The sequence below is a fragment of the Acartia tonsa genome, chromosome 5, assembly GCF_053477335.1.
Source record: "Acartia tonsa isolate MP-2025a chromosome 5, ASM5347733v1, whole genome shotgun sequence".
NCBI classification, from domain to species: Eukaryota; Metazoa; Arthropoda; class Copepoda; order Calanoida; family Acartiidae; genus Acartia; species Acartia tonsa.
Window position 1 is genome coordinate 34,800,156 of NC_137264.1, and position 14,696 is coordinate 34,814,851.

The window sequence follows — 14,696 nt, forward strand, 5'->3', positions numbered from 1 at the left end:
ATTAATTGAAAAGTTGGAAAATCTTACGGCGGGGGATTAGTAGATACATTTAGGACATCTGTTTATTTATCCATCTATCTATCTTTCTCTTTGGCTATCTATCTATATTTTATCTTGACCAATTTGTAAAGCAACCCCCCAATGAGATTCAAATATCAACCCAAATCACGTCATAACTAAAGATGTTAAAAATAGGTATGAAATATATTGATATGTTAATCTATATATCATATCTATAACTTTAGTATGTATAATATACATATTTAGATATTAAAGCAGTAACTATAACTTTAGGCCTCCCTACGTAAAAGTAACAGGATGTCTGTGTGTACAGAAAGTTTTCGCTAACACTGAATCGTCTTTACAATGTATCTTCTCACAGGTTATGGGAAGGTTTATAACTATTTTTGGGAAGGTTACCACATCCCTTCCAGAAAAAATCACCCCTAGAAAAAACCTGAACCCCTCCGTTGACATTTTCTTTTTAAAACTAAAATTGAAAATTGGAGGGGGGTGGGGTCGACTCAAAGGGCCCTTAGGGTCGTAGCCGCTAGTAATGTATATATATATATATATATATATATATTATAGTAAAATGTTAGGCTCCATAGAATGCTCTATATAGAGCACTCTTGGCTACCTTGGAAATCAACGTTTATATATTATATATTAATATTCTATCTTAGTATTATGTGATAACACATCTAGTTATTACTGCGTGTTAATGTGATTGTGTAGAATATGATAATGGGATGACAAAGGCTTAATAACAGTCCTACAAAAATACAATAGAAAAAAATAAAATAAAAATTATTTGTAATTTTTTTTATTAAAATGAACAAATATGTAAACTAATAACATAGTATTTTGTAGAGTAGACTGTTATCGATCAGAGGAATCTGTAAAAGAGTAAAATTTTTCCCTTTGCTATTTCAGACAGACCGAATCAAAAAGTGAATGAGCAACTTTGTCAACTAACAATATGTTTATTATTTTGTAGTCCGTGCGGTCAAGAACTTCTATGTCCTTGTATCTGTATCAGATCAGAATAGGAATAATTGTATTATACACAAGTAAAAGAAAATCATACACATATAAATACTTTTTTGCTTTCATTAAAAAAATACCACCCATTTTACATCTTAACTTAATTTTAAGTTAGTGTAACTATATCAGAAAGGATCCTGCATGGTTAGTTCCTTAGCAATATCCCTCCAATTGTTAGTGGTTTATAGTGGATAAAATTCGGTTAGGCTAAGCTAAGGTCATTGAATTAAACCTTAAAGGCTGATGTGGTCAGCAATGACTAAAAACTTTTTTTAACTTTAATTTTAGGTTTAATTTCGGTGGTCCCAAAACTATTAAAAGGCTTTAAACGGAGAGGAATAAAGCTGCACAACATACTTGATTGATTGATTTCCAGATTCATGTTCCTTGCATCTGTAAAGGATTAGTTTGGATATAACAAGGGAATCTTCACATTATGCATTATCAGAGTTTTATTTAAAGGTAGACTACACACAGTATAATTGATTCCTGGAACAATCATAGATAGACGTCCCAAATTGTAGCTCAATACATAGTGCCTCCGCTCGTTCTTAGCCAGGTGCTGTGTTTGAATCACGGCACAAATAGCGTTATAACTAAAGACGTCAAAAGTTGTACCTACGGCAAAGGACAAATGCGTTAAGTTAATAGTAAGAGTAATAAGAATGCCTTGGCCTAAAACAGGCTCAATTATTTACCATATACAGTTAGGGTTTCGAGACAAAGATTGTGCAATAAAAGGGTTGGTTGTCTACAACAGAACCTGCTATGGAACCTACTATGAAGGTCTGACCCTGACAGAGGTATTAATCAATGCGATTGTGTGAAAAGTCCCTTATTATAAATCTATGTTGAAGAGTGTCCTTTTGCTATATCACAGCTTGTATTATATTATATTATGCAATGCATTATACAAAAGGGAAAAAGCGATATAGAAAATTATAAATTTTAGAAAAGTTTTGGTTTATGCAATGCATTTACTAACTAAATAGGTTTGACACCCTTAAAGTAGGAGATAAGACATTAGTTTAATTTAAGTCTTTTTAAGCTAATTTGGTCATTCCTTTAACTAAAGTATCCATATATCTATGTATATATAGTGCTGATATTAATTACCATCAAAGGGTGGAATAAAGAGTATATTAATCTATTATTACATTTTAGTTATAACTATATATGTAGTATATTTATTTAAATATAACATATCTCAATTCTTTTACCTGCAATATTAATTCAATCATAATTGGACAACAACAACAAAATTTTGCGTGTTATTTTATTTTACGTTACGTGAGTGCAACATCAAAATTTATTTGCTGCAAATTCTTACAGAAATATTAATGCCTAAACTTTCTTAAACCGGAAACACATAGTGTTACAGAATTTTATAGAAATATTCATGTTATAACTTTCTTTGTCCAGAAGCACATAGTATTGCAGCTTCTAATAGGTAGAAAAAGGTCTTTTTTTAAAGCATTTTTGACAGAGTTATGGCCAAATACATATCAAAAACTAACAGACTTTAGTTTGCCGAATCTAGTTTTTGTCGCTACTACCTTCAACTTTTTTTGTATAGAAGCACAGAATCTTATGGAGGTATTCATGTCTAAACTTCCTTGGTCTACAAGTACATATTCATGCTGAATCTTTTCTGAAAACTAACTTAAACTTTTTCTGTCCAGAAGCACATAGTGTTGCAGAATCTTATAGAAATATTTATGCAAAGACTGTCTTTATGTAAAAGCACATAGTGTTTTAGAATCTTATAGAAATATTTATGCCAAAACTTTCTTGAACCAAAAGTACACCACATAGTGTTGAATTATTTTTAATCTGGCCACTATTATCAACTTTATTTGTCCTGTATCATATAGTGTTATAGAACCTTTAACTTTTTTTGTCCAAGAGCACATAGTGCTGCACAATATTTTAGAAATATTCATGCCAAAACCACGCTTGCTATGCCAAAGATGGATAATAAAATATTTCAGTACAACTTAAAGAATAGGCTGTAACATCGATATTGCAATAATATACGAATCAGGAATAGATACAGTAGATATAGATGTTCAATCTGGACCCTTAATCCGTCAAAGTTACCCTTTTGTTTATTTGAATTTGTTTATTAATATTCAATATAAATATACTATTCATTCCAATAATACAAACAACGAAATATTTCGACGATATTTCCTAACAAAGCTAACTTTATCCTCAGAAAATCAACTATTCATAGCTCATTAAATTACATCCTCCCCCCCCCCCCCCCACCCAAACCTTTATTTAAACACTCCCCCCCTCCCCAAAAAAAGCCCTTGGGACAGATGCTAGTTGTAGAGTAGATTTGAAACAAAAAAATCAAAAAAAAATCTTAAATATTTTTAGATTTCAATAACAAATGGTTAACAAACGAGGATTACGATAATTTATTAGGTATTGATACAACAAGGATATTAAAATTCATTGAAGCAAAGCTCACTGAGTCACATGACTATCCGGATTGGTAAATGTTACTGATACGCCGATTTTACTGAATAATTGATGGGAGAGTGGTAGTAGTACCTCATCTAAAATTATTGTAAACCTTCCCAGGACCTATGAGAAGCTATATTGTAAAGAAAAACCATATTGGTTCATCAGTTAGCGAGATCCTTCAATACACACACACACACATATCCTGTTACTGATTTTTTTTATATTAAATGATAAAGAATCATACTTAAAGGACAACTATATTGATCTCACTTTTTAGCAGGTATTGTTAATCAATCACTGAATACCCAAAAACTGTTCTTTCTACTATACTATAAAGCATAATAAAAGTTCATTTGTACGGACATTTAGTCGTCTTAGTTATCCCTAATTGTGTAATATCATCGTGTTTATAGTAATCCTAATTTATTAGATGAAAATAATTCTGAATCGATGAATAAAAGAACAATTTATATGCGATATAACATATGTTACTTATGTCATTGATAATACTCATGTACATAGATCTAAATACCCACCCCACCCCCTAAAAATTTCGGAGGGAATGACAACACCAAAAAATAATCATTTTAATTTAGCCAATAAATTTATACCAAACAATTACTTAAAACCCATAAGATTTTCACCAAATTTATTTCTAATAATCGTTTTCTCATCCCTACCCCATATTAAATAATTTCAACCCCCCCCCCCCCTCACCTCCACCAAAAAAATATGTTTAATAGGGGAGAAGCTAGGGATCTTAAGGGATAAGACAATGAAGCATAAATTGATGTATGACCCTAATGATGTTAGACAAAATTAACCCTTATGTACGTAAAAACTATTGGTTAAAACCTTTAAACACTCAACTCAATTAACCCAAAATCTGAATTTTATAACACTTAAGTTTTTAAGTCAACAAATAAAAACAAGGATGACAACATCCATAAAAGCGAAGCACTGAAACGGTAGGAAAACGGACTTTAACACTTGTATAGTGTCAGAACTAATCATAATATAAATGTATAAGAGTCAAAGCAAAATTGTAAGTAAATTTGTTGAAAAAACTGCTTGATTCAGAATAATGTTTATGGACATAATTACATTTTTAGGACTTGATTATAGAGTTGCTTCGCTTACTACATTATGCTTTGTTGTCCCACGAATCAATATACAAAAAATCAGATCAATCGGATGATTAGATAACATAAAATTTTGTTGTTAAAAAAGTAAAAAAAAATCAACATGTTTAAAATGGACGTACGGACATTGTGGTGATGATTATAGAGTTGCTACGCTTTCTAAATCGTACCTAACTATTAAAGGAATCCCCATGCAAAATTTGAAATCGATAGGACAATTCTAACATGCCTAAATTAACGAAAAAAAGCTATCCGTTACGGACGTATGGACGGACGTACGGACGGACCGACCCTAATTAAAGAAAAGCTTCGCTTTTATAAACGTGATTTTAAAACTTTAAGTAACAGTCAATTGTTCCCTCCCATCCTTCACAGAAGTAGATAATTGTTTCTAATTTAATTAAATACATTAGTAGGAAAGTTTATGCAAGGAGCGAAGACATTCTTTTTTGTGCATCGAATTTAACAGTTCTACCCAGGGAGGGGGGGCAATTTGCAGTTTAATACACTATTCCCCAAAGTTTTATAATAACGCTTTCTTATTAAATGGCTTAATAATTTTGGAACTTTTACTGAATTTTGATTGGTTGGTTTATCAAATTGATTGTGCAAACGTTTCAACCATTAATGATTATGTACAGAAGAGTAATTTTGTTTATCATCATTGGGGATTTATATTAATTTATCGGCCATTGTCCTATCCCTTTAGATCCCTGGTTCTATCTTTGTTTTTTTTTTATCTAAAAACATTTCTAGAAATGCAAAACTAGTTCTGTTATACAGGATTGTCCCAAAAATGACACAACCCAATCTTTCCCGATTTTGTATAATTTTTGAGGAACACGATTCTAGTGACGTCATTTTTTTCTTTCCCGAATAAGGGAAGGGGGGAAGAAAATCTCTTCAAAAGAGATGGGGAAAACCCCCTTTTCTCCCATCTTTTTTTTCTTCAATAAAGTTATTGCATGACTAGATTTTAAAAAATAAAGCAAGTTTATTTCTTGTTATACATAAGGTAAATAATATTTCCCTGTAAATATGGACACAATGAAAACTGTCCCGAATTTGTATAATTTTTGAGGAACACGATTCTAGTGACGTCATTTTTTTCTTTCCCGAATAAGGGAAGGGGGGAAGAAAATCTCTTCAAAAGAGATGGGGAAAACCCCCTTTTCTCCCATCTTTTTTTTTCTTCCCCCCTTTCCTTTTTCGGGAAATAAAAATATGACGTCAATGGAATCGTGTTCCTCAAAAATTATACAAAATCGGGAAAGATTGGGTTGTGTCCCCAAAAATTAAGTTGCTAACATGAAAAACATGAAATCTAATGATATTTTTTAGTAAAGTAATCAGAGGTGAATTCTTTAAAAAAAATTTGCCTCACTAAAATCAGTTTGCCCCACTAAAATCAGTGAGGCTCACTACACATTTAAAGGGGATAATTTTGACTCACTAAAATTTTAGTGAGGCAAACTGATTTTAGTGCGGCAAAAGTTTTTAAGAATTCACCTCAGGTTTTTGTAATACTCCCATCCTCCCCGAGAGGCTAATTACAAAGTGACTAGAATTTATCAAATGTGTTACATTCTATGAGTTATTTACGATAAAAGAAATTTGATGCCCTACTATTGGACATAATAATATCTGTTGAATTTAAAAGCCAAGGACAATTTAAATGCAAAATCCTGTATATATTTCCTAAGCAGTGATAACGATAGAAGTTCTAAAAATCACAAAGTATTAGAAAAAAGAAAATGAATGAATTGGAGCCATTTACTCAAACTTTTTCTTACTTGAACCCTATCCTTTTTTTAGATTTGGTAAAAAACATGTATAAAGCTCAAGGGGCTTTCCAAACTTAACTTAAATTAAACATACAATATTTATATGTAAGTATTGAGTTTTGGATAAGTTGTACTTAATCTATAAGGCATTCCACAAGCAGCGTTTTCGACAAACCCCAAACTGTCCAGATTTGAGCAAGACGATTCCAGTTACGTCATATACGTTTCGGGAAAGAAAAAGGGAAGGGGGGAAGAAAATCTCTTTAAAAGATATGGGAGAAAAGGGAAAAGATTTTCTTCCCCCCCCCCCTTCCCTTTTTATATGACGTCACAGGAATCGTCTTGCTCAAATCTGGACAGTTTGGGGTTTGTCAGCGTTTTCATTAGCTTTATGGGGCAAAAATGAGGTATATAGGGCCTATAAATCCAACAATTTTAATTTAAGACATACAGACACACATCAAATATCTTTATTACATAAGATAATCCTAAATCGTTGTGTTTCTAATATGATATCCAAAGAAGTTTAATTTGATCTCTCCTTTCATCTTTGACTTTCTTTGAAATGAAAGAATTATTCCTACCAACAAATTTGTTTTTTTTCTAGTTAAAAAGAAAAGGATTATGTTAACAATATCCCTATGTAAAAGTAGCAGTATGTATGTGTGCCTGGCTGTCAATTAAGATGTCAATAACCACTGGATCAATATGGTTCTCTATTCCAGTGAAGTTTCTTATAGGTCCAGGGAACGTTTATACTATTTTAGAGAATGGTAAATCCCCCCTCCCTCTTACCTTAATCGTGTGCCCCTAAAGGCTTCAGGGAATGGGAGGGGGGCAGGTGTAGTTAGTTGTTTGTTTGTTGATTAGTTTAGGTTATTTTGGGTACTAGGTAGCCAATTAGATTAGGATTAGAATACTGCATCCCCCTTCTCCATCATATTTTCAATTTATTTTTAAAAATAAGGGAGGGGGAGGAGATTCAGTGCTTGACAGACACTTTGAGGGAAAGCACTGAAATTGTAATTACAATCATACATACAAATCAATATCAATAATTATTTGTGGTTTATTGGTCAGTTAGGATAATAGGCGTACATGAGAGGAGTGTGTTAAACACACCAAAGAAATGGAGAAAGGAGACATTGCACTTTAAATTAAACGGGTCCCCAAGTTTTATACACAAGTTCTTTGATTCGTCGGCTGTAAAACCTTTATCAAATCACTAGGATTGAACAGTTCAAGCACTAATTTTAATCTACAGAAACGGTAGTTTTGCTTAATATAATTGTTGAGGGTGTATATCAATTTATTGTCCAATGTCTTATCCCTTATGATCTCTGCCCCAAAAATTCATGTGCACGCGCTAACCCCACCCTGAAACTTGCAGACAGGATTACACTAAAGTTCAATTAGAAAACAACCACAACTTTTATGGGAAAGCTACGATTATATTATTATGCTTTATTGTCCAAACTTTATCAAAAGAGCGTTTATATAACTTACTAATGGCTACATTTCTAGAGTCCTCTAGGGACACTTGAGGGAAGGGGTGATAGTCAAGTGAGACCTTAGATGTACTGAATTTTAGTTTCCAAAAGTGAAATTAGCATCCGAGTCCTATCTCAATATTTACTACTAGCTAAAAAAGCTTCAAAATTCCCAAAAAAATCAAAATTTAATAGCTAAAAATAGCGTTTGCAATAATCGGGTTATCTGCTGTACACATTTGGAAATTATTGAAGAAACAGGCAATCCATTTTCCGCACATCAGACCTTAAGCTAAAGACATCCAGTTACTTTTTAACCCATTGCGGCCTAGATTTGAAACTAACAATTTAGTGACATTTCGTGATCCAAAGTAAATTTAATTTTAATTTTGCTGAATTGGTTATTAATTTTTCTGTCTTGTTATTTGCTCCCGTAAGAGCCTTCAGAAATTGCCTCAGGTGATGATATTTCACATCTCCAGGGCGGGGTATTGGTTATAGTTTTCAACTAGCAATAACAGCACCTCTCTATTCGATCATTGGTTACTGTATCGCCACTGCGCAAAGTTACCGTGATAAATGTTACTTTAAGAAGTAATCAATTTGTTTTTAAAGGAGATTCTGACCATTCTTTTATACTTATTTTATCACAATTATTAAGTATAAATTTAATTTTTTTTTAAATTTACAAAAAAATTTAATTGCACATTTGATATAATGGTTTTTCTTAAAATTGTTTGCAAAAGTAAAATTTCGTTTGTAGCACCTAGCGGCAAAATTTTAAACTACATATAATAAAACTATTAAATTAGGTAAAATGAAAACTTAATTGAATGCATTTCTTTAATGTTATTTTAAGAATAAATATTAAAGATACTTGTAAAAATTGCCCTTACATAAAAGTAATAGAAAATTTAAGATCTATCTGTCTGTTTATACGCGAAGGATCTAGCTAATCGCTGAACCGATATGCTTCTCCTTTACAATGAAAACAGTTTTAATAGATTGTTCTAGCCTACTGATATGAGTTTTAGGGTTTCAAACTATCCATACATCTATCTATGTATCTACCTATCCATTTATCCATCCATTCATCCATCCAATTATCCATCCATTCATCTATCCAATTATCCATCTATTCAATTATCCATCCATCTAACTCTATATCCATCTATCCATTTATCCAACTATCAATTGATCTATCTATGTTTCTACCAAACTTTAATATTAGTAAATGTATCCATCAATGTCCCCCTTATATTATGTTAAAAAATCCGTAAAACTTTTCTCCGAGCAGCATACAGAATTTTAATCCAGTTTAGATTGGGAAAAGGAAATAGAGCCTAAAACAGGACGATTTCATCCAATCATATTTTGGCAGCTGCTAAATTTGTTAATTGTAAAGTGGCTGATTTATGTTTTTAAAGAATATGTCTGCTGTTACAGAGTGTTGGCCAAAATCTAAAAAAAGTGAATTTAAGAATTTCAGTTCTTAGTCTTCCTTTTAAGGAATATTTCCAGACATTTTTTATCAGTACGAAGATTTTATAACTAAATATATTACAATAACTGTTTTCAGAATGGACAAAACTTGATTATATTATATAACAACCAATAACTCGTAATTCAAAAAAAACTCCACAAAAATCTGACTGTGTCTAAAATGGTTCTAGACACGGCTAGCAAAATAGAATAAGTGGTTCTAAAGTCAATCAGTCCCCAAAGTATGAAAGAAAATGCATGTCTAATCAAAGTTAATATTCTACTGTGACAATTTCGTATGAAAGAGGTACAGAAACTATCTTTAAACCTTTAAGAAAACACTTTTTCAACTATTTTCTGGATAGTTTGATAGTGTTAAAGATGGGTTACAATATCAGGCGGTTTACCTCATATCGCAAATTCATTTAAATTAGGTCAAGTAGGGGTTAGAAAGGCCCGGCGTAGGATTAGAGTCAAACACTAGAGGGAGAAAGGGTTAAATAACTTTATCTCCCCATCGCAACCACCTTGTGCAACCCTTCTATTTGGTCATTGAAAATCAACCAATTGTGTCGTTTATATTAAAACAGCCAAGTAGCAGAAAATAATTTAGAAGCAGACCAAAGAGGTCTTCGAAAAAGAAAGGGAGGTAGTTGCCTGTATATACTTATAAACTATAGATCTGTTGTCGTAAGAATAAGGCCCCGCAGAGGTGCTAGTTTTATGTATTTTTTTGACAAAAAAACATTCAGCTGTTTATCTGCCGGTTGTACCCATGGACCCATTTAAAACTGTTGGTATTCTTCTTTAACCTGGCAAAATTACATATGTATAGTTTTTAGTTTGTCAACGCTGCTGCTAGTTTATTTATAAAGCAAGCAAGAAATAGGTAGAAGAACCCAGTAAAAGTGTCTGACTGATTATGACGTAAAAAAAATAATTAGCCAATGAGAGGCCACTATAAATTTTACCATTGGTCAATAATGGCCTCTCATTGGCTAATTTTTTTTTTACGTCATAATCAGTCCGACACTATTACTGGGTTCTAGGTAGAATAAAGATGCTTCAAATATATTTGTAACCCAGCCTAAATTTATATCCTGCTTACACACACTCTTATCCTTGTATGTTTATACATTTCAACAACAAAATCGACTTGTTGTTATACTGCATTAGGTCCTATGTTGATATAATAACAACACAAAATTAAATAAAAAATATGGAGATAAGTACATTTTCATATTAATAGTAGGTGCGGCCCTAGTATTTCGGGACTTTGCATTCAAAATTTGTAAAATAGCCAATAACTACCCCAAGACTAAAATTCTTTAATAAAATAGCCTAAAACCACTGAGGGACCTATGTGAAGCTTTCCTAAAATCTAAATAGGATCAGTAATCATCGAAGTTTTAACCTTCAGACAAAATAAATACTGATTTATGTTATACTAGTTGCTTCACCTCAAGGCTCTAGGAAGGGCGAAGAAAATCAGAAAAAAAATCTAAAACCACCAAATAAATTCATAAAGCTTTCCTGAAATTTTTAATCAACTAAGACCTAGATCTTTATAGAGGAAGATGTGATTTATTTATTTTTTTTACATGCAACTTTGTACAAACATATCCTTGTTGGATTTATTGGAAAAAACTCTTTACTTAACGTCAGGCTAGTATAAGATGGTTCAACTACAAGAATAAAAACTTATATAGCAACGAAGCATTCAACAAACAAATAGCAACAATGCTCATTATTATGTCATAAAATATGAAATAATGTATCAAAAAGAAAGTATACTTTGATACCGAAATGACTAAGGTAAACTTATGGAATATTCAGAAAATATAAGTTTAATAACAAATAGTCTACTGCGAGATTTCGTGGGTTGACAAAAAACTAATACTTAAAATAAAAATTTTAATAATGAAATAAATGTTTAACTTGCTTTTTTTCATTGTATAGATAAGATTATACTACTTTGACTCAGGAATCTGAATCTACTTTATCAAGCCTTGAATTACACTGTACTGGTGGACACTCTAAATGTAGTAAAGATTTGCTTTTAATAAAATTGTAAGAAAGTGTAAAAATATAGTACTTGGATTTACACTACTTTACACAATATAATGTGTTATTTTTACACTGAAACCTTACCCCATTATTTTCAAAAAAAGAGGCGGCCTTACATATCTCAAGTGATAACATTACCCTTTCTGAGTTGCCCCTAGTGGCTAATGGCGCAGCTTCTAAATAAAACATGCATTATATAATGTATAAACATTGTATGCAGGAATTCTATGAGTTTTATCTTTACTACGGAAGCAAGAAAGTTATGCACTTTTAGCAGCAAGGCTTCTCTATATTTGCTCATTGGTATGTTTTTGTTATAAACCCGCTTACTTATTAAACTCTTTAACAAACATTAACAATTATCCAAGAATTTTCTAGCATGGCTTCAAAGTCGATAGATATCCGCTGAATTAGAACCGGTTCTGAGCCATACTGAAGAATCATGTATTGTAACGTAATTTATTTTTTGCTTTTTATCCACAGAAAGCTGTCTAAAATACGATGCGATGATTAACTATTCGCGCTATTCAATAATATTTTAATTTTTGTTAGCAAAGCTACTCTAAAACAAATTCAAGTCAAAATTTAATTTGGTTGATTTTTGTTTTTGACTGATTTCATCTATTTCCAGTTTAAATAAGTGAGCTTATGAACCATATTTATGGTCACGGGACAAACGCAGGAGTGTCCAACATATGACACTTAGCTTAACCTAACATTTTTAAAACCACCCTGTAGGTTTTTAAAGTGCCTAACCCCTGCGGGGGGCTTATTTGTATAGTCATGTCTTAACCTAAACCTATCATTGGTTATTTGTATTGTATGATGTCTTTTTCTATAAGGCACTATAAGCTGCTTCATAATGTTATCCTTGTGTTATCAATATCAAGGAAGTGGAAAATATGTGCATTTTTTTCTCCTTACTTTTTTGCATTTCGGCCTATATTTATATGTAGAAAAAGGCCTTAACGTTCAAAATTATTATTAAAACAATATCAAAAATAGATAATAGATAATGGCAAAAGATATCTTTATTTATATATGATTTTTTTTTAAATAGTGTTTTACTTTATACAAACCAATAGTAAGACCATTGGATTTATAATACATGGATATTGTGACAAGGGATTTTTTGTCGTAACTTTAGGATGCTAATATAGGAATCAGCTATTAATCATTGCTAGCCTCCAAATTCAGGTTAATTGAAGTCATAAGAGGGGGGATGGGGGTATCATTATAATAGTCAACTGGACGTATCATTTTATTAATGAAAGCTAAAATCTGGAATAATATCCAAGTAATTCTATATCCATTGTAGCTGCACTATTAGAAATATGTAAAAACTGAATATGAATAGAAATAAAAGTTTTAGGCATAAATTTCAACTATTTGAAAGTCATTTCTTTATTTCTACATGACAGAAATGCATAGTTGTATGTTTCTCTCGTGCACTAAAACTATTATAAAAAGTAGGCAATACTCGGTTGAATTTAATTCAGGAGGAAAGACAACCTATAGTTATAATTTAGGTGCACTACTAAAAAGCTATATTTTGTTTCAAAGCTACTAGAATTTTCCGTTGGTTAATCAAACTTGAATATAAAATTAAATATATACATAGAAAGCCATGCGGACATTCACCATTACACAAGTCATAGAGTAGCTGCGTTTAAAAAAAATATTTCTGTGGCACTAATACCCATAGTTGTCCCTGTTTGATTTGAAGTCAATGTCAACCATAAATTCAGAAAGTGCTTAAACTTTGATTTATGCAACAAAAATTTTATTGCAAACAAAACTTTCCCCATATGCGCTGTAAATGCGTAGCATTTCTATAGGTTTTTCGGAGCAGAGTGTTTTGACACACTTCTGCTCTACTTGGGGAATACTTTGGGAGCATATTTAACTCACTGACTGACTTTATAGCTCTTTTACTCAGATTTTATGTTGATACTTTCATGGTTGTTCCATAATTTGTGAAAATATGGAAATCTGTGATATTTAATTTAATTATTAAAATAACGATATTCCTTATTCATCCCCTTTATTCAATCTCCTTTCCTCCAACTGGGTGAAGGAACTAACAAATAAATCAAGAATATAGTAGCAACCTAATAGCAACCACAGTACAAACCCACATATATTATCCATTACCTTTGCAGTGTTCGTCAAAAAAAATAATTCTTCAAAGAATGATAGGGTTCTGACATTTTTAGGAATACTATTGTAATATTATCTTTAAAATAAAAAAAAATCTGCTGGTTTCTCTTCGCAAACATGATCCAATCCGTAGGTCCCCTGTCTATCTAGTAATATATTTCCATCTATTCTATATTTCTATCTCTCTATCTGTCCATAATGGACAGTATAACTAATTGGAGCATAAAATTAACAGAAAAACACTTTTTCCATTTATCACAATAATTATTTATGACAGTGGTTTATCTATAGGGGTTGCGGGTATAGGTCAATAATAGACAAGGATGTAATATTTTGGGTTGGGGGGTAAAATATGATACCCACCCCCCATAGACGTCCAAAGGGGGGGGGGGGTAATGGGGCGATTATCCCCCCCAAACGATTTTTAGGGTGCCACTTTAGTAAGACTTTTAGACAAACCCCAAACTGTCCCAGTTTGGGCAAGACAATTCCTGTGACGTCATATAAAAAGAAAAGGGGGGAAGAAAATCTCTTCCCTTTTCTCCCATCTCTTTTGAAGAGATTTTCTTCCCCCCTTCCCTTTCTCTTTCCCGGAACGTATGTGACGTCACAGGAATCGTCTTGCCCAAACTGGGACAGTTTGGGGTATTGTCAGACTTTTATCGTTGCGCTGCTTTTGTATAAAACTTTCCTTGTGTTATGTACTTTGAATAATTATTATAAATCTGTCATGGCTAGAGTAAATTAATGTATCTGTCAGTAATTGTCTGTCTGTAACAATATATATTTCTGTCTTAGTCCTATGTCATCTATCTATCTTAACTTCACAAATACATAAAAATTTGTCTAGCTGCCAAGTGTAACCCCAGCCTGCCCCCCCCCTAGATATACCACACTTTTCTGGGATCTTGCTGAGTCAAGTATCAACTGTTGGGAATATCAAAGGATGACTCCATGCAAAATTTGAGCCGGATCCGGCCAAAACCGGCCGTGAATTCTATGAAAAACCGGTTTTTTCCGGTTTTTAGGGGGTATCTGTAAATCGATTC

At 32.2% G+C, this 14,696-nt stretch overlaps 1 non-coding gene across 1 annotated transcript; it reads right to left on the reverse strand.

Annotated features, from left to right (window-relative positions):
- Positions 1-8,366: 8,366 nt before the first annotated feature.
- On the reverse strand, positions 8,367-8,507 carry LOC145320403 (U4 spliceosomal RNA). Its single transcript, XR_013880189.1, has one exon. It is a non-coding gene; the product is annotated as a U4 spliceosomal RNA (small nuclear RNA).
- Between the last annotated feature and the right edge of the window lie 6,189 nt (positions 8,508-14,696).